The 27,158-nt window shown below is 36.5% G+C and overlaps 1 long non-coding RNA gene across 1 annotated transcript; it reads right to left on the bottom strand.

Annotated features, from left to right (window-relative positions):
- Positions 1-612: 612 nt before the first annotated feature.
- LOC105513562 lies at positions 613-27,158 on the bottom strand. Its single transcript, XR_001002047.1, has 4 exons — positions 27,001-27,158; positions 13,857-13,937; positions 3,714-3,815; positions 613-723 (listed from the first exon to the last, which is right to left on the bottom strand). It is a non-coding gene; the product is annotated as an uncharacterized LOC105513562 (long non-coding RNA).

The raw sequence follows: 27,158 nt of genomic DNA, 5'->3' as shown, positions 1-27,158 counted from the left end.
GCAATATGGGAATCTGAACATTTTTAAAGATTCTGTAATATAACATGGGTCAGGTTAACTGGAAATAAAATTGAGAGGACATAAATAGTTTTTGCTGAAAGTTCTCCTAACAAATGTGCATGGAGATGGAATGCAGCTTGTCAGCAATTTATCTCTGATACTAGTTAGGAAAGCAAAGCTTTGATACCTGTCTACGTTTTCAGAGGGATCATACAACAGAGGTTAAAAAAAATAGAAAGAAAAGGAAGGAAGGGCAGGAGGGAGAAAGGGAGAGAAAGGAAGGAAAAAAGAGCCGATAATTATAATGCAATAGAGTAGTCAGCTTGCCAGGCACCAACGTCCTACCATCATAATAAATGATTACAGGGATATAGCTCTCCATGGTAAATAGTCTCTGTTTTTCTTTTCTTTTTTTTTTTTTTCCTGCCTTCTTACATTCTTTCTAGAAAGAGATGGCATCATCTGAAAGAAAATCACTTATACTCGAGGAAAGTGAAAAAATCTACTCTTCCAGGCTCTATGTCTGTGACAGGGCTTCACAGGAGATGTTTTAAAGAGATTACAAGGGCTCCTGCAGCACAAATAAACGTGGCTTCTTCATCTATGTACTTTACCTTCATCCCTTTCTTGAACTGATTTATGGGTGTGGATGAGAAGAGAACTAATTATACAACAGCTTTGATTCTCCTACTCTTTATCTTTACTCAAGTGCCAGCAACGCACCTATGAATGTGAGAAGAGAAAAAATGCAAAAGGTCAAAGAACAAATCCCTTTATATGTACATTTCTAACATGTCTATTCAGGGAAGCACATTCTATCTACTTCCTTGTTCTCTATGAACTAGTGATATAAAATTACATGTAATGTATCATTTTCAACCATTAAACCAGGGGAAATACATTTTATGATAACAATGCTAATGTCAGTATGGAGAAACTAATACGCACACATTGCTGGTGGCACAGTAAAGTAATCTGGTGGATTTCAGTTCAATATGGGGAATCGAGCTGATAAGGAAAATCTCTCCACCAGCTACACACACATAAAAGTATTAAACACAACATTTTCACTATCTAATTAAGCTTGAAACAAAGAGAAGGAAATCTACAGGATTAAAAAATAAATAAATAAATAAAAAGGTAGCCCCTGGGAAAGGACCAGATAGATACAAGCTGGGGCTGAGGGCGATCAAAGGAAGAGAAATGATACAGTCACAAGGAAAGCTTGACCTGACCTAAATGCACAAAGCCACGGAGAGCTGCTATATTTGCAGGACTAATCAGCACTCTGTCAAGGGCACAAAGCTTTTCATCAGCTTGACTAAGGGTAGAGAAAGAATCACTCCAAGAAGTTGGAAACCAAGACCTGGACTGTGCTGATGACTGGGATATTCAGACTCACAGTATGCGTGTGATTCATGGACCCTGAGCAGAAAAGAGGTAGGATGGCAGGTCCAGGATTAGTAAATGCTTAACTTCCTTCTAAGTACAGAAGTCCCACTTTATCTGTGGTTTTGCTTTCCATGATTTCACTTACGTGTGTTAAATTATGGTCCCAAAATAGGTGAAAATAGGTGAGTACTACTGTAAGATATTTTGAGAGAGACCACATTCGCATAACTTTTTTTTTTTTTTTTTGAGACGGAGTCTCACTCTGTCTCCCAGGATGGATTGCAGTGGTGCCTTCTCAGCTCACTTCAAGCTCCGCCTCCCGGGTTTACGCCATTCTCCTGCCTCAGCCTCCCTAGTAGCTGGGACTACAGGCAGCCGCCATCACGCCCAGCTAATTTTTTGTATTTTTAGTAGAGACGGGGTTTCACTGTGTTAGCCAGGATGGTTTTGATCTCCTGACCTCGTGATCTCTCAGCCTCCCAAAGTGCTGGGATTACAGGCATAAGCCACCACTCCTGGCCACATAACTTTTATTATAGCATATTTTTACAACTTTTTAATTTTATTAGTAATTGTTGATCTCTCATTCTGCCTGATTTATAAATTACACTTTATAACAGGTATGTATGTATTAAAAAATAGTATATATAGTGTTCAGTACTATCTGTGATTTTAGGTATCCACTGGGGGTCTTGGAACATATGCCCCCTACATAAAAGGTACTACTGTCTGGTCCTCTAACCTGAAGTATAATGGATGTCTGTGGAAAATAGTTTCCCCTCAGTGAAGATGACTATAAGATAGTGCAAGCCAAAGTTAAGAACAAGAAAACAGACATGTGAGAAGCATTAGTCACCACAAACAAAAGATGTCTGCACCCCAAGCACTGAAGAAAACAGAACAAATGGGAAGATACTTTAAAATAACTATGTTTAAAATGCTCAAAGTCAGCTGGGAGCGGTGGTTCACACCTGTAATCCCAGCACTTTGGGAGGCTGAGGCGGGCGGATCACCTGAGGTCGGGAGTTTGAGACCAGCCTGACCAACCTGGAGAAAATCCGTCTCTACTAAAAATACAAAAAATTAGCCAGGCGTGGTGGCACATGCCTATAATCCCAGCTACTTGGAAGGCTGAAGCAGGAGAATCACTTGAACCTAGAAGGCGGATGTTGCGGTGAGCCGAGATCATGCCATTGCACACCAGCCTGGGCAACAAGAGTGAAACTCCATCTCAAAAACAAAAACAAAAAATGTTCAAAGTGATAAAAGGAAGAATTGAAGCTATTAGGCAAGAAGAAGCCTGCATGAAAAAATGATGTAAACAATACTCTAGATAAGGAGCACATTCTTTGAAATAATTCAACTGACAAGTAGATTTATAGACTAGAGATAGCTGAAGACAAAATTTGTGAACTAGATAACAAATTTCACAATTAATTGTCTATAACTTTATTTACATATTTAATAATTACTGTAACAGAAGAAATAAAAATCAGACAAAGCTGTATACACAAAGATGTCTATCATGCATTCTTATTTATTTATTTTTTTTTGAGACAGAGTTTCACTCTTGTCGCCCAGGCTGGAATGCAATGGTGCAATCTCGGCTCACTGCAATCTCTGCCTCCCAGGTTCCATTGATTCTCCTGCCTCAGCCTCCCGAGTAGCTGGGATTATAGGTGTGTACCAGCACACCCAGCTAATTTTTGTATTTTTAGTAGCGATGGGGTTTCACCATGTTGGCCAGGCTGGTCTTGAACTCCTGACCTCAGATGATTTGCCCACCTTGGCCTCCCAAAGTGCTGGGATTATAGGCATGAGCCACTGCGCCCAGCCCATGCATTCAACTTTAATAATAAAAATCAAAACTCAGAAATAATTTTTAATGTCCACTGATAGGAGACTATTAGGTTGTTATATATTTGCTCAGAATAGTATGCTTTCATTAAAATTAATTATGAAGTTTATGAAGTAAATTGGAAAATGTATGTTAAATAAATCTAAGTTTAAAAAAGCATGCTGTAAATTTCTATGGATTGTAACTATATAACATAATAGAAAAAATGAGTACAAGTAAAATAACATTATAACAGTAACTGTGCTAGGAAAGTGAGATTAAACTATTTTAACTTTTCTATAGCCCTGTGGTTAGAAGTGGAGTATTACTAATCACCTGCACCGAATAACTCTTTTAATGGAAATTTCTCAACTCCTGCATCACAGTTATAATGTGAATTTTGGAAACTTGAGTCAAAAGTTCATCACTCTTTTCTCTTCATTTATTGCAACATAAACATCTCCAAGATAAAGGCATACTCTACTTTTATGCTCCACTCTTCATTCACACTTCAACTGACAGAGTCACCTCCGAAAAAGCAGGAGTTCCTGGGAAGTATCCTCAAGCCTCTTATCATTTGCAGGAGCTATGGAAACAGTACAGACTTGGAAAGCACTTTCCTGGGTCTGGCAGCGTGCCTTAAAAACTATTTAATTAATTAACAGCCCATTACCAAGTTCTTATAACAAACATCTTTTCTGACCTATTCCTCAAAGCTGGCACAGTATAAATGATTTTTATCTGAATTTTAAATACTATTCTTAGAGTGTGACATAAATCAAGTCCGAATTTCCAGTATAAATAATAATAATTTCCCATAATTCCTAACTATGCTAATACCTTATGTTCTATATAAACCATATTTAATTAAACAAGTCTATATTTGAAAGCTTTCTATTGCATAGTTTTATCTAAGAGAATAACAGAATAATCACATGAAATCATATTTAGAATGTAATATGGTACATGAATTTCTAGCATTACATCTTAAAGATTCTTTAAAATTAAGTGCTCCAAGATTTCAAAGGTATGGATTTAAGAAAAAAAGTTCTTTCATAAGATTTTTAAAGAAACTTTTTTTTTTTTTTTTTGAGACGGAGTCTCGCTCACTCTGTCGCCCAGGCTGGAGTGCAGTGGCGCAATCTCAGCTCACTGCAAGCTCCGCCTCCCAGGTTCATGCCATTCTCCTGACTCAGCCTCCCAAGTAGCTGGGACTACAGGCACCTGCCACCACACCCGGCTAATTTTTTGTATTTTTAGTAGAGACGGAATTTCACTGTTAGCCAAGATGGTCTCGATCTCCTGACCTCGTGATCCACCCACCTCAGCCTCCCAAAGTGCTGGGATTACAGGCGTGAGCCACTGCACCCGGCCTCAAAGGAAACTTTAAAGAGCTGTTGTTCAGTGATGACCAGTTCAGTGAAGCTTCAGTGATAACCAGTTAATGACTGAAAACCCAATCCAAACATACCTGTTTTTATCATGACTTTCCTGCAGAGATCAAGTTTATTCTCCTGCCTGCAAAATACAATTTCTTTCTGCTTTCTCATCATGATTAAGGTGTTTCATCTTGTACCCTTATGTTATGCAAGCCATATCTGTCTTTAAGTTGCAGAGTCAACATTTTGCAAAGAATTTTTTATCCTTTGATGTCTCAATATGCTGATATTTCAGAATGAAGAAGCTTTAGGCACTTTCCTGACTGACCTGAGGTGCCAAGTTTGAGGCTGAGTTTACATCAGTCCTTTCCATCATAGCTATAAACCTAACATACAGGCCTGTTATAGTTTGAACATCCCCTCTGAAGTTCATGTTGAAATTTAATTGCCATTGCAACATTATGAGGAGGTGGGACTTTAAGAGGTGATTAGGTCATGAGGGTTATGCCCTCATGAATAGATTAATGCTGTTATCCTGGGAGTTTTGCCCCCCTTTCCTGTCTGCCTGGCACCCTGGCTTGCCCTTCTATCATGGAATAACACAGCATGAAAGCCTTCACTAGACACCAGCACCATACACTTGGACTTCCCAGCCTCCAGAACCATAAGCCAAATCAATCTCTTTTCTTTATAAATTACCCAGTCTGTGGTGTTCTGTTATATAAGCAAAAAATGGACTAAGACAAGGCCTTTAGAAAGTGCCTTTATTTCCTTTTGTCAACTACTGAAAAAAACCTGTAAAGTTTGTGTAATTATTAATATATAGTGAGACTTTCGAAGAAACACACCAGAATTTACATTTACACACGAGCTGTGTTTCTTGTCCTTTGTGCATATATTTATGCATTTATAATTTTAACTTTCCCTTTCAGCAACAGGTGAAACAGAGGATGATTTAAAAAGACTTAGGCCTTCACAACACTTCACTAAAAGCCTGTTCTTCTCCCAGTGATACTATCCCAACTTGGAACACTTTTGTACCTACCTTTGGAGGCAATTTCCTAGCCAGGGAAGAAATTTGCCAGACACTTATTCTCCCCAGGGCTAGGTTCTTCATCGTTCTGCTCATCTCCCCTCAATTTCCACCCTCATCCCTCTTACCATGTGATTCATCAGCCATAGGAAAACTATCTTGGCTAGACAGTGCTGGTACAATCCAAGGGTAAGGGCATAAGTAATGGCACTTAACTAGGATGCAGCACCTGATGCCAGCTGTTACTGTGCCAGGCCTTCCTGTTGACTGTGATTACTTTTGTGGTCACAGTCAAACTGTAACTCAGTAACAGGGTAAGGATTAGATGTGTGCCCTACAACAAAAGGGGAAATATAACTGGCAAGCCCTGTTTTCTTTAATATAATTTAACATTTGTCTAATATTTCCTTTCAGATTTTATTTCAAAGCTATCTCTAAGAAAGGCAACCTTATTTGATTGATGAATTTTAAAGAAAAAAACTTCAACCCATCGTTTAAAAAAGAGATTTGAATTTAAAAATCTAATCTAAAAAGTGTGTTTTAAGTGCAGATTTTTGCAGCACTTGACGTCATTTGGCTACTGGACAACAAGTTTAAACACAGATGTTGGGATCAATTAGTTCTGAGTTCCCATCAGAGGCCTTCCCTAATGTATCTGAACCTCAATTTCTCCTTCAAAACCACGTACCTAACAAGGAGATTATGAGGACTACAAGACATATCGTATGAGAAGCTTCGTGGTATGAGCTCTGACAATAGATATAGACAATAGAAAAATCACACTGGGTTTTCCTTTGCTATAACTACTTGTATTTTTAAAATTGACAAATAATTATACATACATATTTATAAGGTATAACGTGATATTTTAATATAGGTATACATTGTGGAATGATTAAATCAAGCTAATTAACAAATCCATCATCTCATGTTTAAGAATATTTAAAATCTACTCTTTTAGCAATTTTGAAATATAAATTAACTACAGTCACCACACTGTGCAGTGAATCTCTAAAGTTTATTCCTACAATCATCTCTGGATGATGATGATGATGATGATGATAATGATGTTGCTATCTAATAATTTCTGAGTATTTATTATGTAGTAGTTCCTGTATCACCACTGTAACATGAAGACACTGAGGCTTAAGGAAGCTAAATAACTTTTCCAAGGTTACAAGCCAAAAAACAGCAGTGCTGGGATTTTAATCCCTATCGGTCTGACTCCAGAGCCAGTGCTATTTTCCACTATGATATGCTTACTTCATTATCTTATCCGTGATTTTAGAACCATACAGCCTCTCGATTCTGCTAATCACTAAATCCTATGATTTTAGTGTTGAAAATCAAATGTTAAATCTCTTCTACTCACCCATATATCTGATTTGTAGCCTCCTTTACAAATCTGAAGGTGAACAGGTATAAGTGTGTGTGTGTGTGTGTGTGTGTGTTTGTGTGTGTTTAAAATGACAAAGGGCTCACTACTTACTAAGGTAGGCCATTTAATCTTTGGCTACCACTATTATTACTAAATCAGTCCTTTTAATATGCAAACAATTTTTTATACTTTCTCATTATTAGGATAATAACAATATTTCCTGACTCCACAGCATCCTGGTTGCTCTGATTTATATGATATAATTGCCTTACACTGTAGACCCAGAACTATTACAATATACCAAGTAGCCTCCTCTGCCTAATAAAGTCTGCAAGAGTCTCCTTCATCTAGCTATAATAGAACCAAATAGATTCCACAATACGCATTAAGTACTTAGTTACAAAAATAATGTAATGGGGGAAAGTTCCCATATAAGGGATATGAAGTTTGATAAGCCAGCACAAAAATCACGTGGACACTGTCAGAAAGTAGAGAGGAGGAGGGAGACCTAGCAAGACTTCAAACAGGAACATACGGGGCCAGCATGACGCTGACAATTACAAGCAAGAAGAGGAAAATGGGGTGGCTGTGGTAGGAGATAATAAGGTTAAAAAATTCTTTGGGGATGAAAGTCAAGGAAGGTATTCAGGTTGGAAGTAAATAAGGAAATGAAACCAAAACAAAGCAAAGAGAAGCAAGCAGTTCTCTAAGTCTCAAGGGAAGATGGGGATAAGAGGCACGCAGGGGCCACGACAGCATTTGGATACAGAAATGGAAGCAGAAGTAGAGCAGTAATTAAAAGTAACTTGGGCCAGTTAAAGACCATGAAGCTTGTGACGAGGAGGATTAGAAGGCTTGAGGTCATGGTTTCATTAATCCACGAATGGGCACATTGTTCCAGTGCCTGGAAAGTGCAGCTAAATTCCTCAGCAGCCAAACAAGATTCCTCACACTCAGTAGCAAGAGACCAGACAGAAAGGCACTTCATTTAGAAGCTAACAACAAGACAAAGATGTCCTGGCTAGGCTCATCAAAGTAGGCCATTCTAGAGATTATTATTCTCTCCAGTATTTTACTCTCTAACAATACAAAAATAATTCAATGTATACCATCCATTAGGAGTTTGGGGTTCATAAAAAGATCTGTAACTAAAGATCTTATTTCATATGGAGAATACAACAGCACCTAAAATACAGGTGGAGAAATTATTTTAGTACACCCTGCCTAGATGGAAACAGTGATTCCAGAGGTCTGCCTGAGAATACACCCTCATCTGTCAGGGATAATTGATGGGAGTAACATTTGTTCTACAGCTGCTATGCATTTTTTCACTTATCTTTGCTTTGAATCATTCCACTCAGCATTAGAAAATAATCATTTTGTTTCCCTCTCTCAGCACAAATAATACAAAATCAATGCAGTGATGCATGAAGGATTTCATTACAATGTGTTCCTATCACACAAGAGAGAAATCCTATACTTCGTTCAAAATTGCAAACTTAAAGGGAAAGACCAAGACAAGTGTGTGAACTCTGGATTAGTAAGCAATAACCCTTAATTTTAACAACTGTGATTCAAATTTTACTTTATAGTTTATCACTAAGACACCATACTTCTAGGAATTATCAGGAAGAAGTTTACTTATTTCAATTATCATATTTTAATTACTAGTTGACAAAATATATCATTACATCTTTATCTGCCATGTTATAAGACAGGTGGTAACATTAATATGGGATTCTCTGTGCCCCAGACTTCACGAGTTCCTTCATGCTACCATTCTCAAATTAAGTCCAACAAGTCTAGAAAAGATAACTCCATTTACTACTGACCTCAAAAGCATAGCCTCTAAGAATGGGGGGTGGGCAAGGGAGAACAAACACACAAAAACTGATAACAAGAAAAAAAAAACACTAAAAATACAAGAAAACTTACATAGAATTTCACATAAATACTGAATTCAACATTCCCTAATATAACTAACTCCAGTCTTCAAAAAACTTGACTTCTTTTGTTTCCCTTATAAGAAAAGCCACATAAATCAGCAGTAGGTGGTATTAATCAATAGAAAAATCAAAGAACAATCTAAAAATTAGTATTTTGCAAAGTGCCAAATCAATAAGTAAAAGGTAATCTTAGAGTTGGTGACTGGATATTTCAGACTCTATATTCCAAGGTCATTTTAGAATGTTTTCATTATATGTAATTGAAAGATATTTCATACACCATACTTCCATACTTTTGAAATATCCATGGCATTAAATATAAAAGAAAGAACAAAAAATCCTGTGATATGCATGTTATGCTTGAATTCTAGGGAGTAAAGCTTATTCTATTTTTTAAAAAATCTTTTTACTACAGTTATCCATCCAGGACTACCCCTTCCAGTAATATGGCACACTGCTAGACTATGAACTTAGTTGAAGTAGGAATATGGAAAACTTCCTTACAATGTAGGCACATAGATACTCACGTATTTCAGCCAGTATATTTAGATAAAATATATTCTAAGGAGTCTATTTCTCTAATAGGCATACAAATCTGAAATGTACCATATTTTCCTAGAATACCTGATTAATGTGAGGACCAAAATGTCCCTAGCAAATTATAAAATAATAAGATATTTAGGAATTAATCAGTAGTTGTAGTTTTCAAAAAATAATACTTTTTTTCTCTATAGAATGTTGTATCATATAAAAATGGCTGAACAATTTACAACTATTGTCTGATATCTATAATACCTCTCTTACATTTACACATTGTGTATTATATAAAACATATCAAATATTATAACATTATGTGTGTTTCTCAAAGTATAACCTAATATACAGCAACTATCACTATATTAAGAGTCTTGTTTTAATCAGCTTTAAGACAATTTTTAAGTAATAATTCATGTTATAATACCATTCAACAGAATACATTTTTAGTTTCTAGAATCTCAAATAAATTAAAACACCAACTTAAATTCAAAATAATGGTATGATGTGGCAAGTATATTAATGCTATTTGCCAAGCACTAAAGAAAAATAAACAGAGATGTAAATTCATAAAGTAAATATTAAATAATGGGACCATAAGCCAAGGTTTCTCTAGCTTAAACAGAGACATGGCTTGCGAGAACTGAATCATTACATGACCAGTGGCAGTAATCAGTACAATGCTCAGTTACACTAATTTAGTTTCAGCAAACAGCAGCAAAAACAACAATATTGTTCATTAAACTGATCTTGTCAATTTGTAAATAAGCTATTGTTTGTACAATTGTTCTGGGACCTTTTTCGTAAATTTATTTCAGTTTAGTAGCTGTTTATCTGTATAAAAGAAATAAGTATAAAGTATGTGAAAAGTACAACTGGATTTTTTTTTTTAACATTACAGTGCTAAGTCAACACCAAGGGTCCATGATAATTTTTTCCTTTAAAGGTTATCTGAACACTACTCAATGTGGAAAAATTCTGCTCCAAGCTTTTCAAAGCAGTTTTCATCATTTTATCTGATCCAGAGAACAGCCCTAAGGCTCACCCTTACTTTCAAGATTAAGCAAATGTGGCACAGGTAGGTCACCTGGCTTGACTGTAGTTATACTTTAGGCTCTGGCAGAGCTACAGTCTATGAACCTGAAGTACAGTGCATTTTCTACAAGATCACACTAAACATAACAATGAGTTTGAACTACAATTTTAATGCTTGAAAAAAAAATAAAGGTAAAGGCCATTTGTATTTCCTCTTTTTCAGGGCCTCTTATTCAGGGCCCTGAAGAGGGAAAGATGAGAGAAGAGATACACTTATAGGAATTCACAAGACAGAAAGCATGCAGTGAAACTAGAGAAGGGATCTGCTGGGGCATCGGCTAAGGAAGAAATGAATCCCTGTCAGCTCGAAGTGCCAACTTCCCCGTGCACCTGCGGTTAGCCACTCATGTCACGGGCAGGCTAAAAATGGAATGGCATTCCTACAAGAGGAAATTTAAAATGAAATATCCCAAAGACCAACCAGTCTCAGAACTGGACTAGGGGCCACCAGGCCTTGTTTGTCTTCAGCATGATACACAGTATGTTTTTCCAAGTATGAGTTTTAGAGGCTTGAAGTCACCTTGAGAAAGAAGTTGTGTTTTATGCCAAATACTGCTATAAATCAACTGCAGGCTCTATACTATATGTAAAGGTATAAAGACATGTATCTGTTTTTGAAAACAAAAAGTGGCAGCAAAAGGGACTTTTTTTTTCTTTCTTTTTTTTTTTTTGAGACGGAGTCTCGCTCTGTCGCCCAGGCTGGAGTGCGGTATCGCGATCTCCGCTCATTGCAAGCTCCGCCTCCCGGGTTCACGCCATTCTCCTGCCTCAGCCTCCCCAGTAGCTGGGACTACAGGCGCCCGCCACCGCGCCCGGCTAAGTTTTTGTATTTTTAGTCGAGACGGGTTTTCACCGTGTTAGCCAGGATGGTCTCGATCTCCTGACCTCGTGATTCACCTGCCTCGGCCTCCCAAAGTGCTGGGATTACAGGCATGAGCCACCGCGCGGGGCCAAAAGGCACTTTTGAAGGAGTCAATTCCACATGTATTTTTTCAGGGCCTCTTATATGAAAGGCATTGTTCTGGACCAAAGTGAGAATAGATTCCTTGTCCACTACATGTTCATAATCATACAGGTGCTTATAATCTCATGTTGACAAAATATTACTACACTTTTTTTTTTTTTTTTTTTTTTTTGAGACAGAATCTCACTGTGTTGCCCAGGCTGGAGTGCAGGCACGCAATCTCGGCTCACTACAGTCTCCACCTACTGGGTTCGAGCGTTTCTCCTGCCTTGGCCTCCCAAGTAGCTGGGACTACAGGCGCACGCCACTGTGCCCGGCTAACTTTTTTTTGTATTTTTAGTAGCGATAGGGTTTGACCATGTTGGTCAGGATGGTCTCAATCTCCTGACCTCATGATCTGTCCACCTTGGCCTCCCACAGTGTTGGGATTACAGGCTTGAGCCAAGGTGCATGGCCTTCTATACAGTTTTCAAATGTGATGGCCAATATAAAAAAAAAATGTATATAGAAAAATGGTAGAGAAATTCTGAATTGTGGGATCATGGACAAAGTGAAGATGGAGATAAGCAGATGGATTTACATGAGGCTTTAGGAAAAGTTGAATTCGTCTTCACTCCCCCTTGTCCATATCCCACAGCAGTTTGTACCTCTCTTAGAGAATCTGAAATGGGAGAAAAGAGCTGAGGGAAGAAAAAAGGCAGATGTAAGTGACATATCAGGTAAATCCATAGGATAGGAGAGTAGAGGGGCGAAATGAGGGAAGTAAAGTGTGAGAAAATGAGGTAACAGAGATGACAAAGATTTGAGGCTACATGACTGGGAGAATGAAAATGACTGGAGCTGAGAAATGACTGGAACATGGAAGGATGAAATGGTGAATGGAAGAAATATTAAAACTTTGCTCTGAACATATATAATCTGAGGCATCTGATGAGCCATGTCAATTAGGAGATGCCCCTTGCTCACAATCAGAAAAGGGACTCTGGAGTCTGGGAGACATACCAGGATTCAACATGGAAATTTTGGAGTCACCCTCACGTAAGAACAGGTAAGGACAGTTCAAGCGGTGGGATCAGTAAGGTCAAAGGGATACTTACAGGATGAAAAAATTAAAAGCAAGGCAGATATTGGAGAAATACTGTTAGAAGAGTCTAGAGAAGCCTTTGAGGGAGAGACAACCAAAGGTACGAAAGTAAAGAAAACAAGCAAGGGAAAGTGTTCAGGGTTGTAGAGAGAGTGAGCAGATTAAAGATGCAGGACTTACCCTGAAACTAGTGTCCGGGTATCTCATCGCCACAGGCTGTTTCCAAGGACCTAGGAATGTGCTCATTGCGTCAGATGCTTTTGCAGGAGTAAGAGATTTAACTGTAATTGGTTAAGACCCCTGTCACTTTCCACTCTGACTTCCCCACCATCACTGCGTCTGCTGTCATTATTACAGTTGTCAGTGAACATTTTTTGGATTTGCCTAAGGAGTATTTGAGTTGGGAATATATTAACTCTTGAGTTGTGCGAACCTGTCTGTGATTTACAGTCACTTTTGAGTATGATTAAGTAATTGGCAGAGCCCTAGGGTAGGAATGATTTCCAGGAATATCTTCCATTCTTTTGCGCCGACTTACCTGGAGTCATGACTTAAGCACAAGGATTGTAATACATGTTCTATAAAGCTCAGGGTGGGGAATATGTGGGTAGTGAAGCAGCCATACATGGAAATATATGGAGCCGTGAGCTCTTCTATAGAAAAATGCTTCCGATCATGAAACAACATTTTAAACAGAGGATTCTCTTTTCTATGTCTGGTCAAAACAGAAATTCTCTTCTCATCAGCTTAACAAATGAAAACACACCAGACCAGAACAGAAAACAAACTCTTTTTCGATAGAACTGATAAAAATACAATCTACCAGCACGTCCATGTTTGTAGAACATAAATTTGTAGGAGTACTACAAACAAGTCTGTGTGAAGAGGAACATATTTTATGCAACTCAAGTCAATACTAAACCATATTAAGATGATTTAAAGAAAATATGGATCGTTTTTACACTCAATCTTTCAAAATTACATTACAAAATTTTCATTATACAAAGGTAATCAGGCTTTATATAGTAAAAAAAAGATAAGTGACATAAAGATATACAAGACAGTTAAGAGGAATGTTATATTTTAAAACTGTGCAATATTTGTAGTATTTGGTAGCTTTTAAAATTTGTAATTGTGATTTATAGTCTCATTCTAATCATTTACCTTTTCATCTAACTTTATATTCATAACTTAGTCTTAAAGAGTATGTTCACACTGTATATGCTTCAGGTTACGCAAAACTTGACTCTTTCCCTCATTATGAAGTTTGCCTTCAAGAGCCAATGTCAATAGAGCTGTGGGGACAGAATTCAGATTGCAATAGATTAAAGATAATTAAAACTCTTCATAAAAAGACATCATAAAAATAGAAAAAGAATTGGTAGAAGATATCCACAACAGATTTTACAAAAGATTAGTATTGAGAGTATAAAAACAGTACTGAGGGTATAAAAACAGTATTAAGGGTATAAAAACTCCTATGAATCAGTAAGAGACAACCAAAGAGACAAACAGAAAAAGGGGGTAAAGATATGAAAAAGCACATCAGAGAAAACATAAATGATCTTCAAAAATTAAAACAAATCTTCAAAATTAAAAATCTTCAAAAATTAAAAAAAGCTCAAGCTAATTATAAATGAGGGTAATCGAATACATAAAATCACAAGATGTTTATTCATACCCTGCAGACTGGCAAAACACTTAAATATACTACGAAGTACTGTTGAGGTTATGGAGCAATGGGAATTTTATCAGCTGTGGGAGCGAGTATTAACTGGCACAAGCACTTTGGAAAACAATTTGTCAATACCAAGCCAGGTTAAAGATCCACGGCCTTGTGAAGCAACAATACCTTTCCCATATAAAAAAAATCTGGAAAAATTCCTATACATATACATAGTCTATAAGAGAAATAGGAAAAAAAAAAAAAGAAATATTCCAAATGTTTTTCTTTTCTTGATTCTTTTTCTTTTTTGAGACAGAGTCTTGCTTATCACCCACGCTGAAATGCAGTGGCGTGATCTCGGCTCACTGCAACCTCCGCCTCCTGGGTTCACATGATTCTCCTATCCTAGATTCCGAGTAGCTGGGATTACAGATGTCCATCACCACGCCCAGCTAATTTTTGTAATTTTAGTAGAGATGGGGTTTTGCCATGTTGGTCAGGCTGGTCTCGAACTCCTGACCTCAGGTGATCCACCCACCTCGACCTCCCAAAGTGCTGGGATTACAGGCATGAGCCACAGCACTCGCCCTCCAAATGTTTTTCGATAGGCAAAGTGTAAGTAAATCGGGTTATAGTCATACAACAAACTCCAAAACAGCGATGAAAAATGAACAAATTGCTGTCTCATATAAAAGAATCTCAAAATGTTAACTTGGAATAAAGTAAAATTCCTATAAAAACATACAAAGAATGTTTTCATTTTTACGAAAGTGATTAAAAATCTGCACAACTAAGCAACAGTGTTTAGGGATGCATACATTTGTAATGAAACTAAATTAATAAATAATTCAATAAAATCCAGGACATTGCTTAGCTCTGAATCAGAGTGCACAGCGTGTTTTGGATGGGCAACATCATGGCCTTCAGTATTGTTACTGCTCTATTTTTTATGTGAGCTTTCATTTTATTACTGTTTTTAAAACTATATCCATGTGTTATACTCTTTTGTATGTATAATATTTTACAAAATAAAATTTGTAAAAGAGATTAGAGGCAATAAAAGTACACTAACTTTTAATAAAATATGGATGAAGAAGGTGATGGTATAAATAACTGACAAACCACAAACATGTCCCTACTCAAGGGTACAAATACAGTCAACAAAGAGAAATAATCTTGTTTTAATTTTTCTTAATAGAACTATAAGTTATCCTTAGGTTAATATTTGGATACGTAACATCCCATTTTTACACAATATTAGTAGCCTGAATTTACAAAGTTGTCTATCCCTGGATCATAAAAAATTCTTGTAGTATATCCTCAACTTTCTCAGTACTACCTCTTTTAGATAGTGAGCTCCAAATCTCTGAGCCTGCCAATAGTCAGCCACGGAGCTATAAAATTCAGGCTCAAGTAACAGGTGTACAGTTTTTCAAGTATAATTCTTACTCTTAAAAAAGATGAAAGCATAGTTGGAAATATAACACCATACAACTGCCTAATGTAGCACTTGCTAGCACCAAAGAACACTTGAGCAGCTCAGGATGTAGTAGTTTCAGGATATATACAAAAAGCAGGTTGTAGAAACTTTTGTACCTACCTAATATCATGCTAGTAACTAACTTTTTTTCTCCAATTTGGGAGCAGCAAAGCCACTGTGTATGGGAGAAAGCAGATTCACACATCTGAAGTCAGAAGTCTAGACAGTCTTAGTTACTTCACTTACAAGTTTGTGAAGTCTACCATTCATGAGGCAACTGGAAATTTGAATACTGACTAAATATATAATGATATTAAGAAATGATTATTATTTAGGTGTAATTATGTTTATGTTCAAAAGAATAAGTCCTTACTTTAGAGAGATACATACTGAAAGATTTGCAGATGAAATCATGTCAGGATTTTGCTTCAAAATAAGAAAGGAAAGGGGAAGTGAGTGGGAATAGAGATGCAACACAATTGCTCATAAGTCACTAATTGTTGTGGTTGTGTGACAGGCACACGGGGTTTGACTATTCTACCTATATTTTAAAATTATGTTTAAACATTTATAAAACAAAAAGATGCATGCATATCCCATATATTTTCTCTAGGCTAATATTTTAAACTTCCCTTGTCTTCCAAACTTGCTTTTTCCTCTTCCTTCCAACATGACCCCTTCCCTCTTTCCAATCCCTTCTCCACACTCCAGCCAGAGTAATTTGTTTTCTCAAATGCAAAATGTTTTCAATGACTTTCAATCACTGCCCACTACCTGCAGAATAAAGGCCTCAATTCCTTGTCAGATTAATGGCTCGAATTCCTACTCACCTCTCCAGAGGATGTCCTGCTTCTTCTGAGCCACTGCAATTCACTGAAGAAGTATGCCGTCTCAGCTGTGGTGCTCTTAGCCCTGACACACTCTTTACATAGCCCCTTCTTTAGCTAACGCCTACTTACCCTTAGATCTCATCTGAGGCCTCACTATTCCTTACAACACTCTCCCTGACAAACAGCCAGCCTACCTGGCCTTCCTATGTGCCACGCAGCACCTGCACCCAGCTCCAATGTAGCACCTACTACACTGTAAGACAAGTGATTTTACTTATATATCTACCCAAATAGGCTACAATTCCCTGACTTAAAAACATGACAGGTTCACCTTTGCACTGCCAAGATCTGGAATAGTGCATGCCGCAACTAGAAAGCCCTCAGTGAATATTTGGGCAACTGAGAAATCATCTTATTCTCTCATATTTCCTACACTTTATCAAAGAAAAGAAAACCTAACCAAATTTTGGTTATCAGATGGGCTAATGATAATCATTTTAGTGGAAAGGAGAGGAGGGGAGGAGAAGATCTAATATTTATTTGTAATTACTATCTGCCAGTTATTGTTCTAAGCCCTCCATTTATATTGTTCACTTAGTCAGAAGACCCAAAGTATTTGTTAAAAATACAGATTTCTGGGACACATCCCAGAATTACTAAATCAGAATTTCTTGGGGCAAGACCTCAGGAATCTATTTTTAATAGATGCCTCATGCATTTATGATAGTAAGTCAACTTTAGGCATAACTGGCCAGCAATAGAGATCAAATGAAAGTTCATATATCAAGTACATTGTACAATTTGAAGTCAATTATTACAAAATATATATTATTTGATTATGCCAATACTACTACTGTAGGCAGGACCACTGACAGTTGTTTCTTAGTCTATAAAATGAACAAATATTCTATTACACTGGAAAATTTAGACAGCTTCATGGCAGTGTCTTTTTCTGATACCTAAATGTAACATCATCAAAGACATAAACTGCTTTAGGTAAAAGCTGAGTGGTCATCTGTATAAGCAAGTAAGGATAAATATATTAAATTTATTTAAAGTAAATTTATTACATTTACTAATCAGTAATTTATTAAAGTAATCCAATTACTTTACAATTAGAATTTGACCAAAAAAATCATCAAAACAAAGAATGATGTCCAGGTAATGAATTATTCTTTACAAAATTTGGAACAGAAAAATTCAATGTACTTTTATCATTCAAAAGACAGCATCATACTTTCCAAAATCAAATCTACATTCTGAAACAAATAGAATAAGTCAATTTCAACAAGAAAAACTTCCCCTCCTCTCACTATTCTAAACTTTTATTATATCATACACTAGAATGAGCTAACCACATCCAGTATCTTGCTATAGACGTTAGCAGAACAGCCATTACATCTACACAGCACTAAAAATGTAAACCACAAACCAGCCTATGTCAAGTACATTCTTAAAATCAATGTTCCATAACCTCTTAGTTTCTTGTTTTCTCCTGCTTGGCTATGATTTATCAAGTTTTCATTTGGGAATAGAAAACATGTTTTAATATATACAGCTTTGTACAAAACCAGTATTTAAGGTTTCAGCTAGTTTTACCAGGAAACATTACTCTAATTACAGAACATACCTTTGCAGTAAAAATGAATATATGTCCTACTTAAAATGTTCAAAGGAGTTATTCCTTAATATCTTAGAGCATTCTACAGCCTTGCTACTCAAAGTGTGATGCTGCAGGTCAGTATTACTGGCATTACTTTGTAGCTCGTTTGAATTGTAAAAGTGGAGGCCCCATCTCAGACTTCGTGAACCAGAATTTGCAATGTTAACAAGATCCCCAGGGCATTTATATGAGAATGGATAGTTTGTAATTTTCACAAATCATTTGAGTCCCCTGGATTCAGTATCAGTCATGGACTAATGACCTGCATGACCTTGGGGAATCCATGGGCCCTGGGCTGTCCAATAGAGCTTTCTGGTATGACAGAAAAATGCTATACCTGAGTGGTCAAATACAGCAGCCACTGAACACAAAAGCCCTTAAAATGTTACTACTAGGACTGAGGAATCAAATCTTTACTTCATTTTAATTTATATTTGAATAGTACCATGTGGCTATTAGCACAGGTTTAGAAACTACTTATAATATAAAATCCCTTCCAGCTCTAAAATATTACAATTCTGGATGTAGAAAAAACGATTTACAAAATCGTTTTCAATATACTATTTACAACAAATGTCTGTTGATCACCTACTATGTGTCAAGCACGCAGGCCTCATGAATGAACAAAACCAAACAAAATTCTTATCCTCATGGCCTACAGACTTGCAGAGAGAAAAAGACAACAAAAATGAATCTAATATATGAAACACATCATTATTCGAAGATGATAAAGCTATGAAAAAATAGAGCAGATTAAACAAGGAAGAAGAATGCTGGTATGAGGGGGATGAGGGTTGGTAGCATTTATACATGGGGTGCAAAAAGAAGGCCACTAGGAGAAATTGGTATTTGAGCACAGACTGGAAACAGATTAAGAGCTAGCCATGTAAATATTAGGGGAAAGATGAACAGCTATTGGAAAGGTCCTAATGTGGACATGGGTGTGATGTGAGAAAGAGCAAAGAGTCCGAGAAGCTTGTTCTGAGTGAGCAATGGCAGGAGGAATAGAAAATGGAGTCAGAGAGGTCAGAAAGGAAACAGCGTGGGGGAACAGAGTCATGGATCACATAGGGAATTGCAGGCCACTGTGAGATCTTTGGCCTTTACTCTGAGGAGCCATTGTGAAAGAGCAACATGCCAGGTCTTACATTTTTAAATGATCTCTGTGGCTTCACTGTGTCACCCAGGCCTTGCAGTCATGTGATCTTGGCTCACTGCAAGCTCAAAATCCTGGGCTCAAGTGATCTTCCCACCCCCCTCTCGGGTAGCTAGGACTACAGGAATGAGCTACTGTGCCCAGCTAATTATTTATTTTCATTTTTGTAGAGATGGGGGTCTTGTTTTGTTGCTCAGGCTGGTCTCAAACTCCTGGTCTCAAGTAATCCTCCCACCTCAGCCTCTCAAAGTGCTGGGATTAAAGACTTGAGCCACCATGCCCAATTTGGCTTCACTCTTGAGATCACCCTACAAAGGTACTAGGGCAGGAAGAACAGTTAAGATTTTACTGCTAGATTCCTGGTGAGAATGATGGCGGCATGGTTCACAGTGGTAACAGGGGAAATGGTGAGAAGTGGCTCAATTCTGGTTATATTTTAAAGACAGATCTAACAATCACACATGAAAAATAAGAATGTGCTATCACAGAAAGAAGAGTCAGAGTTGATTCCAAAGTTCTGATCTAAGCAACTGGAAAAATGGAATGGCCATCAACTGAAATGGTGAAAACTATAAACAAAACAGGCTTACAGGGAAATGTAAAGAACTGAGTTTTTGAAATGTCAAATTTGAGATATCTCTTATAAAATCAATTGCAGATTTATTACGTAGCTGTATAAACAAGTCTAGAGTTCCATGAAACTGCCTGAGCTCGGGATATAAATTAGAAAGCCAATGGCAGATAGAGAATACTTACCAGAAATTGGATAAGATAATAAGAGCAGTGAGCATACATAGAGAAGATAAAAGGACCGAGACTTGTAAGAGTCAAAACAAAAGTTAAGAAGTAACTCAGAAGGAGATTAATTAACAACAAATCATAAAATAAATATCCAGTGTGGAAGGAAGAAAATGAAGACTATAGTGTCCTTGAAGCCAAGGGCAGAAAGTATTTCAAGGAGGACAGAGTGATCAATTGTGTCAGATACTTACAAAAGCAGTTACAGTGGGGAGGTAGAGGCAAAGCTTGATTTAAATGGGTTCAAGATAAAATGGAAAGAAAGGAAATAAGAGGTGGGAGTGGGGACAACTTTTGCAAAGCATTACAAAGAAAGCAAACAAGAGGAATACTAGCTGCAAGGAAAAATGGAGCCACACAAGGAGGGTTTCCTAGTCTTTATTTTGTTGGTTTTTTTTTTAAAGAAGAGCACAATAACAGCTGGTTTGTATGCTAGTAAGAAAGATCCAATAAAGAGAAAATCAATAATACAGGACAGAGTTCTGTAAACTATTTGGTCCATGGGCCAAATCTAACCTGCTGCCTGTTTGGTACAGCCTACGAGCTGTGAATGACTTCTACCTTTCTAAATGGTCAAATAGAAAAATGAAAAGAATAGTAATAATTGATAACATATGAAAATTATGTCAAACTCAAATTTAATAAAGCTTTATTGGAACAGCTATGCTCATCATTTATGCACTGTTTATGGCTGCTTTTGTGTGACAATGGTAGAGCTGAGTTGTGACAGAGATCACAGGTGACATTCTCATTGATTCCCACCGTTGCTCAGTTCACTATGAGTCACAGTGACAGTTAAAACTTGACAGCATTTGGAGTACCATGCATATCACCTTACCATGACTCTTGCATTACTTTTTTCATTACTATTGCATATGTCAAAAGAAGAAACAAGATAAATAAACTTCAAGTGTCATGCTTTGAAGGCACAATGGAGCGTGGATTATTCTGCTATATAATTACATGGCAAATAACTTTGTTTATTATGCAGTGACACTGTAGTTATACTAAAACAATACAATAAATGACAACATTACTAGCATAAGCACTCATCAAAATATTACCAACCAGCAGTAAAGTGATGGTCAAAAAAACAGTAAATTTTAAAAAAACAATATTCCATCACATAGAACTTCACAAAATGTAAATATGAAAATGAAGCTGCAACCAAAGTAACTTTTCAAATGGCACATTTGTTAGACAAGCAAAGAAAGCTATTTACCAATGGTAAGGTAATTAAATCACATTATATTGTAGCAGATACATGCTTATAAAGAAAATAAACTCGTTTAAGACTATTAGCACTTTGGCAATACCCCTGTCCAAAGAACTGCAAAACTTGGAAGCAACATTAACATGCAATTTAAAAACAAGGTAAATGGTTTCAAGTTGTTTTCCTTGGCTCTTTACATGTCAACTGACATACAGATATGGCTTACTTGTTATTGTTTATTTGAGGAGTCAAAGCTGAGTTTGAAGGGACCTGGAAAATTAGTCTCTATGAATGAACATTCTCTGTGGAATAACTACAGGCGAAGATTAAAGGTGTCAACGATTAAAGAACTTTAATTAAAGAAGTTTAAAGGTTAAACAAATTGAGAAAACACAAATTCAGTACAATCTCAAGTAGAATCTGCTAAAATGTGTTACAATGGATGGTGGCAAAAATGTGCTTAGTTTGACAAATTTAAAAAGCTAGTGAACATTTTGGGTGCTTAACGGTTGTGGTTATTCACTGTATTACTTATCAGCAGGTACTCTGTGAAAAATACCCAAATCCATCGTGTGTTATTGAACCAATAGTGTCACTTATAAAATTCATTTGATTTCATGGATTTAACAATCATTCTGTGAATTCTGTCATGAGTAGAAGCTGAATATCCTGATGTGCCTTATCCAGTAATTTGATGGGTTTAGCAGTTGTAAAGTTTTATTGCAGTATTTTGAGCTTAGGCTGAAACTTTTCAGAATAGGAAAAACTGCTGTAGACCATTGAATGCAGTCGTCCCCAACCTTTTTGGCACTAGGCACTAGTATCATGGAAGACAACTCTTCCATGGATGAGGGTCGGGGCGATGGTGTTGGGATGAAGCTGTTCCATTTCAGATCATCAGGCATTAGATTCTCATAAGGAGTGTGCAACCCAGATCCCTCGCATGTGCAGTTCACAACAGAGTTAACACTCCCATGAGAATCTGATGCCTCCACTGAGCTGACAGGAGGCAGAGCTCAGGTAGTAATGTTCGCTCACCCGAGCATTACCTCCTCCTACATGGCCTGTTTCCTAACAGTACAGGGATGGATCCCTGGGTTGGGGACACTTAATCTAACGGCTTTGGAAATTAGCTTTTGCTGCAGACTTTCTAATGTATATTAATTAATACAATCTAAAATCACAAGAAACCATAGAATGTACAAGTTAATACTGCAGTAAAATCATTGTAACAACTAATATTTGAATCACAAGATTCAAATGTTGAGCTGCTATATCAACTTCTCATCCTGTCAAAAATTAAAATAAGAGCCAGGCAAGGTATAGTCCCAGCTATTCCAAGAGTTGAGACAGCAGGATCACTTGAGCCTAGGAGTTCAAAGCCAGCCTGGGCAACATAGCCAGACTCTGTGTCTAAAAATAAGCAAATAATAATTTTAAAAAACAAGAAGCAAGATCTCTATTTTCACACAAATTTTGCAGTAGATACATTTTCTGAGCTCAACTTACGATTTCAATATTCCAGCAACATTTTTTGGACCTTGATGCAGTGCACAGAAATTTCCTTATTTCAAAATCCATTTGTCAGTTACAAAAGACCACATATTGCATGACTCTATTTATATAAAATGTCCAGAAAAAGCAATTCTATAGAAACAGAAACTAGATTCATGGTTTCTTAGGATGGGGATGGGAGGCCTGGGCTGAGGGCAGGGAATGATGAATAATGGGTATGGGATTTATCTTACGGGGAATAAAAAATGTTTCAAAATTAGGTAGTGATACTGATCTCATATCCTGCGAATATACTAAATAATAATTATACACTTTAAATATGTGAACTATATGCTATGTGAAACATATTTCAATAAGGAATTTTTTAAACATCCATTTGACTGTGCAACTGAGGAGCTTCCACCTAATCTTCAGTTGGAAGTATTTTGCACTGTAATGAAATTCTAAAAGGCAAATATCAAGAGATGAATGTAAAGAATTGTATTAAAAACTTCCAAATTATGAATGTGCATACATGCTAGTAGACTAATAGCTATATTTGGCAAAACCTATATGTGTGAAAAGATATTTTAAATATGAAATATGTAACATTTCAACACAGATCAGTATGACTGATGAATATTTAAAATTAATACTAATGACAGGAAACATTAATGTTGAACCCCAGTCAAGCAAAACATTACCACAAAAGAAATAATTCTATTATTCACATTAGTAAATCTATATTAAAAATTTCAAGATACTTTGTTATTATCATTACTAATTTATTATATTTTCAATTTTCTCAATAAAATATATGGAAATTTGTCCTTTCTCTTGTATTACAAGTACCTACATAATATTCTTCATTTTGTCTCTTGGCCTACAAAACCTAAAATATGTACTATCTGGCCCTTTACAGAAAATGTTTGCCAGCCTTTGATATAAGACAAAGAAGAGAGAGATTTTATAAAATTCTTTGAATAGACACAAAAAGAAAGCTATTGCACCAATAATTGGTTTAATTCAACTTTTAAAAAGTCTATTTGAAATGATTAGGCATGATTACTAACATGAAGATAGGGCATACAATAATCAAAATACATTAAAGCAAAGGCTGAAGACAACTGGAGGAAGGGATCTGATGGAAGCCATGCATTAGAGTATCTTTGTAAAAACCCAAAGGACACCTTAAGATCAGTACTTGAATATGACATCAAAGGAAGTCAGATGGTTGTCCTCCCCTTCTAACCAAAAAACTTTCTCGATGTGGGGGGAAAAGGGTCAACCTGACAATCATCAAAAACAAGGTCACAAAAGAAGGTAAGGCATTTATAGAAATAGCAATCTTTGGCTTTGTAAATAAAGTTACAAATCAAGACTAACGCCAGCCTGGCAGAGAAAACAAATGCATTATTTGTACTTGGAAGGGTAATCAAGGGATGCAGTCTGAATTATGCTCCTCTAATGGAGATGATCATTTCTACCTTTGTGACATATCTAGAATTCATTTTAAAAGGCAATGAAAGAAATGAGTTCTCATGACCTATATCACCTCCCAAGGGCCCGCCTCATCTCTTAACACTATTGCATTGATGGCTGAGTTTCAACACATGAATTTTGGGAGGAAACAGACATTCAGATCTTAGCAGCACTTATTTTCCAAAAATCAAAGAAATATCAAAAAGTTGATTAATGTAACATAACCATGTTCACAATACCCCTTTATTAATAAATCTTAATATTTTACCATTCTGCTTCCTATTTTTTATATAAAAAGTACAACATTACAGATAAATACAATTCCTTGCTATACCTCTCTTCCTTCCCACAACTAGGCACTCATAAATCTGATTTATGTTTTTTTACTATACTATACATATTTCTCTGAACCGTATATTGTAGCTTTATGTGTTCTTAAAACTTCACTGCTTTGAAACTGCTTAAATTCTGAAATTTGATCTTCTTTTCCTTAACATTATATTTCCAATACATGTTTTCATGTTAATATGTAGAGATTTAGTTAAGATTATGTGCAGTTGAATATTCTACTTTATGAATATATCAGAGTTCTCTCATCAATTTCCTAAAGATAGAAATTCATTTCCAAAATAACTAAAAGAGTATAATTGGATTATTTGTATCACAAAGAATAAATGTTTGAGTGGATGAATATCCCATTTTCCATGATGTGATTATTAAGTATTACATGCCTGTATCAAAATTTCTCATACAACCCATAAATACACATACCTATTATGTACCCACAAAAATTAAAAATAAAAAATTAAAGAAAAACCAATTTGTTTCCAATTTTTTACTCTTACAAATAATGCTGTAATATATAAACTCATCTATACATCTTACACATGTGCAGGAGTTTTTCTCAGAACAAACAGTGTGTGAACATCCCTTTTTCTCCGATCCTAACCAGCACTTGGTACACACCAGACTTTTGGATCTTGCACTTTAAAGTGTGAGACACTAACTGGTTTTGTTGACTTGCATTATTCTATTAGTATGGATCACGTGACCTAATAATGAGTATGAGCTTTTTTGTATACATTTATTGGCCATTAATGTCATTAAACTTTGCATTTCTTTTCTATTGGGTGCTTTGTCTTTTGCTTATTGATTCGTATGAGGTTGCATATACCATGGATAATAACCTTTTATGTCTTACATATTATAAAACTATTTTCCCAGATGTGAATTGTCTTTTGTCTCAGTTTATAGTATCATTTTCCCCCTTCAGGAATTATTTGCTTAGAGGGAATCAAGCTTAGTCATTTCCTTTCAGAGTTGTATTTCTCCAGTTCTAAGCAATATTTTTCCATACCAAGGTTATACAGACATCAGAAAATCAATTCTACTAGTACACTTAAAATTTGATTACACATCTAGGTCTTCAACATATCTGGACTTTATTTCTCCATATGATGAGATTTTTTAAAAACCTCATTTTTTACATGGAAAGCCTACCATCCTTGCACCTTTATTGAAATGTCCACTCCCTTCCACTCTATTTTCTTTCTTTGTTTTCTTGAGAAAAGGTCTCAGTCTGTTGTCCAGGCTGGAGGTGTGATCACAACTCACTGCAGCCTTGGCCTCGCAGTCTTGGGTGATTCCCCCACCTCAAGTCTCTCTAGTAGCTGGGACTATAGGCATACACCACCACACCTGGTTACTTTTTTGTATTTTCTGTACAGACAAGGTTGGTCTCGAACACCTGGGCTCAAATGATCCACCCACCTTGCCTTCCCAAAGTGCTGGAATTACAGGCGTGAGCCACCATGCCCGGCCACTCTATTTTATTGACTATAGCACAACCACAATTATGTCCCAAGTTCCCATACACAAGTGGGTCTCATTATTAGCACTTTTCTCTGTTCCAGTAAATTGTTTGTACCTATAAAAACACAAAATGATTTAACTTATTGCTGTGATGTGAATATTTGCTTCTCCCTAAAAATTAATGTTGAAAACTAACACCCAAGGTGAATGGTATTAAGAAGTGGGGCTCTTGGGAGGTGACTGAGGGCTCTGCCCTCATAAACGGGATAAATATCCTATAAAAGAGGCTTCAGAGAGCTTGTTTTGCCCCTTCTGTCATGTGAGGATGCACACAAGGTGCCATGCATGAGGAACAGGCCCTCACCAGACACTGAATCTTCTGGTGCCTTGATGTTGAACTCTCAGCTTACAGAATTGTGAGCAATAAATTTCTGTTGTTTATAAATTATCCAGTCTCAGTATTTTGTTGTAGCAGCACAGACTAAGACACTAACCCATTAAATATCTTTTCCAAGCGTCTTACAGTTATTACAGGGCAAAGATTAAACCCAAATTATCTAATTCCAAGCCTCTTCCTACTGAGCCAGTAAGCAAATACTTCATTTGCAATATAGCCACAAAACACCATAGGAAATTATCAATTAATTAATTTTACTAGGGGTAAAAACATCATTATGTATCTCCCCCACCCCCTTATGAAAGTGAAGGCTACCACAGAAGATGGAATAGAATGAGTGGTATTAGTTTCAGTATTTAGTATCTACCTTTAATTATATAACCTGTAAGGTCCTTTTCATTAGTGACAAGTGAGGACATAAATCCACTAAACCACCACTCAGGCTCTAAATTTACATTTGTCCTGACCATATTTCACTCACTACCTTAATTTTCTCATGTTTGTGTCCTCCTCTGTGTACTAAAT

This window comes from Colobus angolensis, unplaced genomic scaffold, assembly GCF_000951035.1.
Source record: "Colobus angolensis palliatus isolate OR3802 unplaced genomic scaffold, Cang.pa_1.0 Scaffold231, whole genome shotgun sequence".
In the NCBI taxonomy this organism is placed as follows: domain Eukaryota; kingdom Metazoa; phylum Chordata; class Mammalia; order Primates; family Cercopithecidae; genus Colobus; species Colobus angolensis.
The sequence above is the reverse complement of the archived record's forward strand: the minus strand, read 5'-3'. Positions and strand labels throughout refer to the sequence as shown.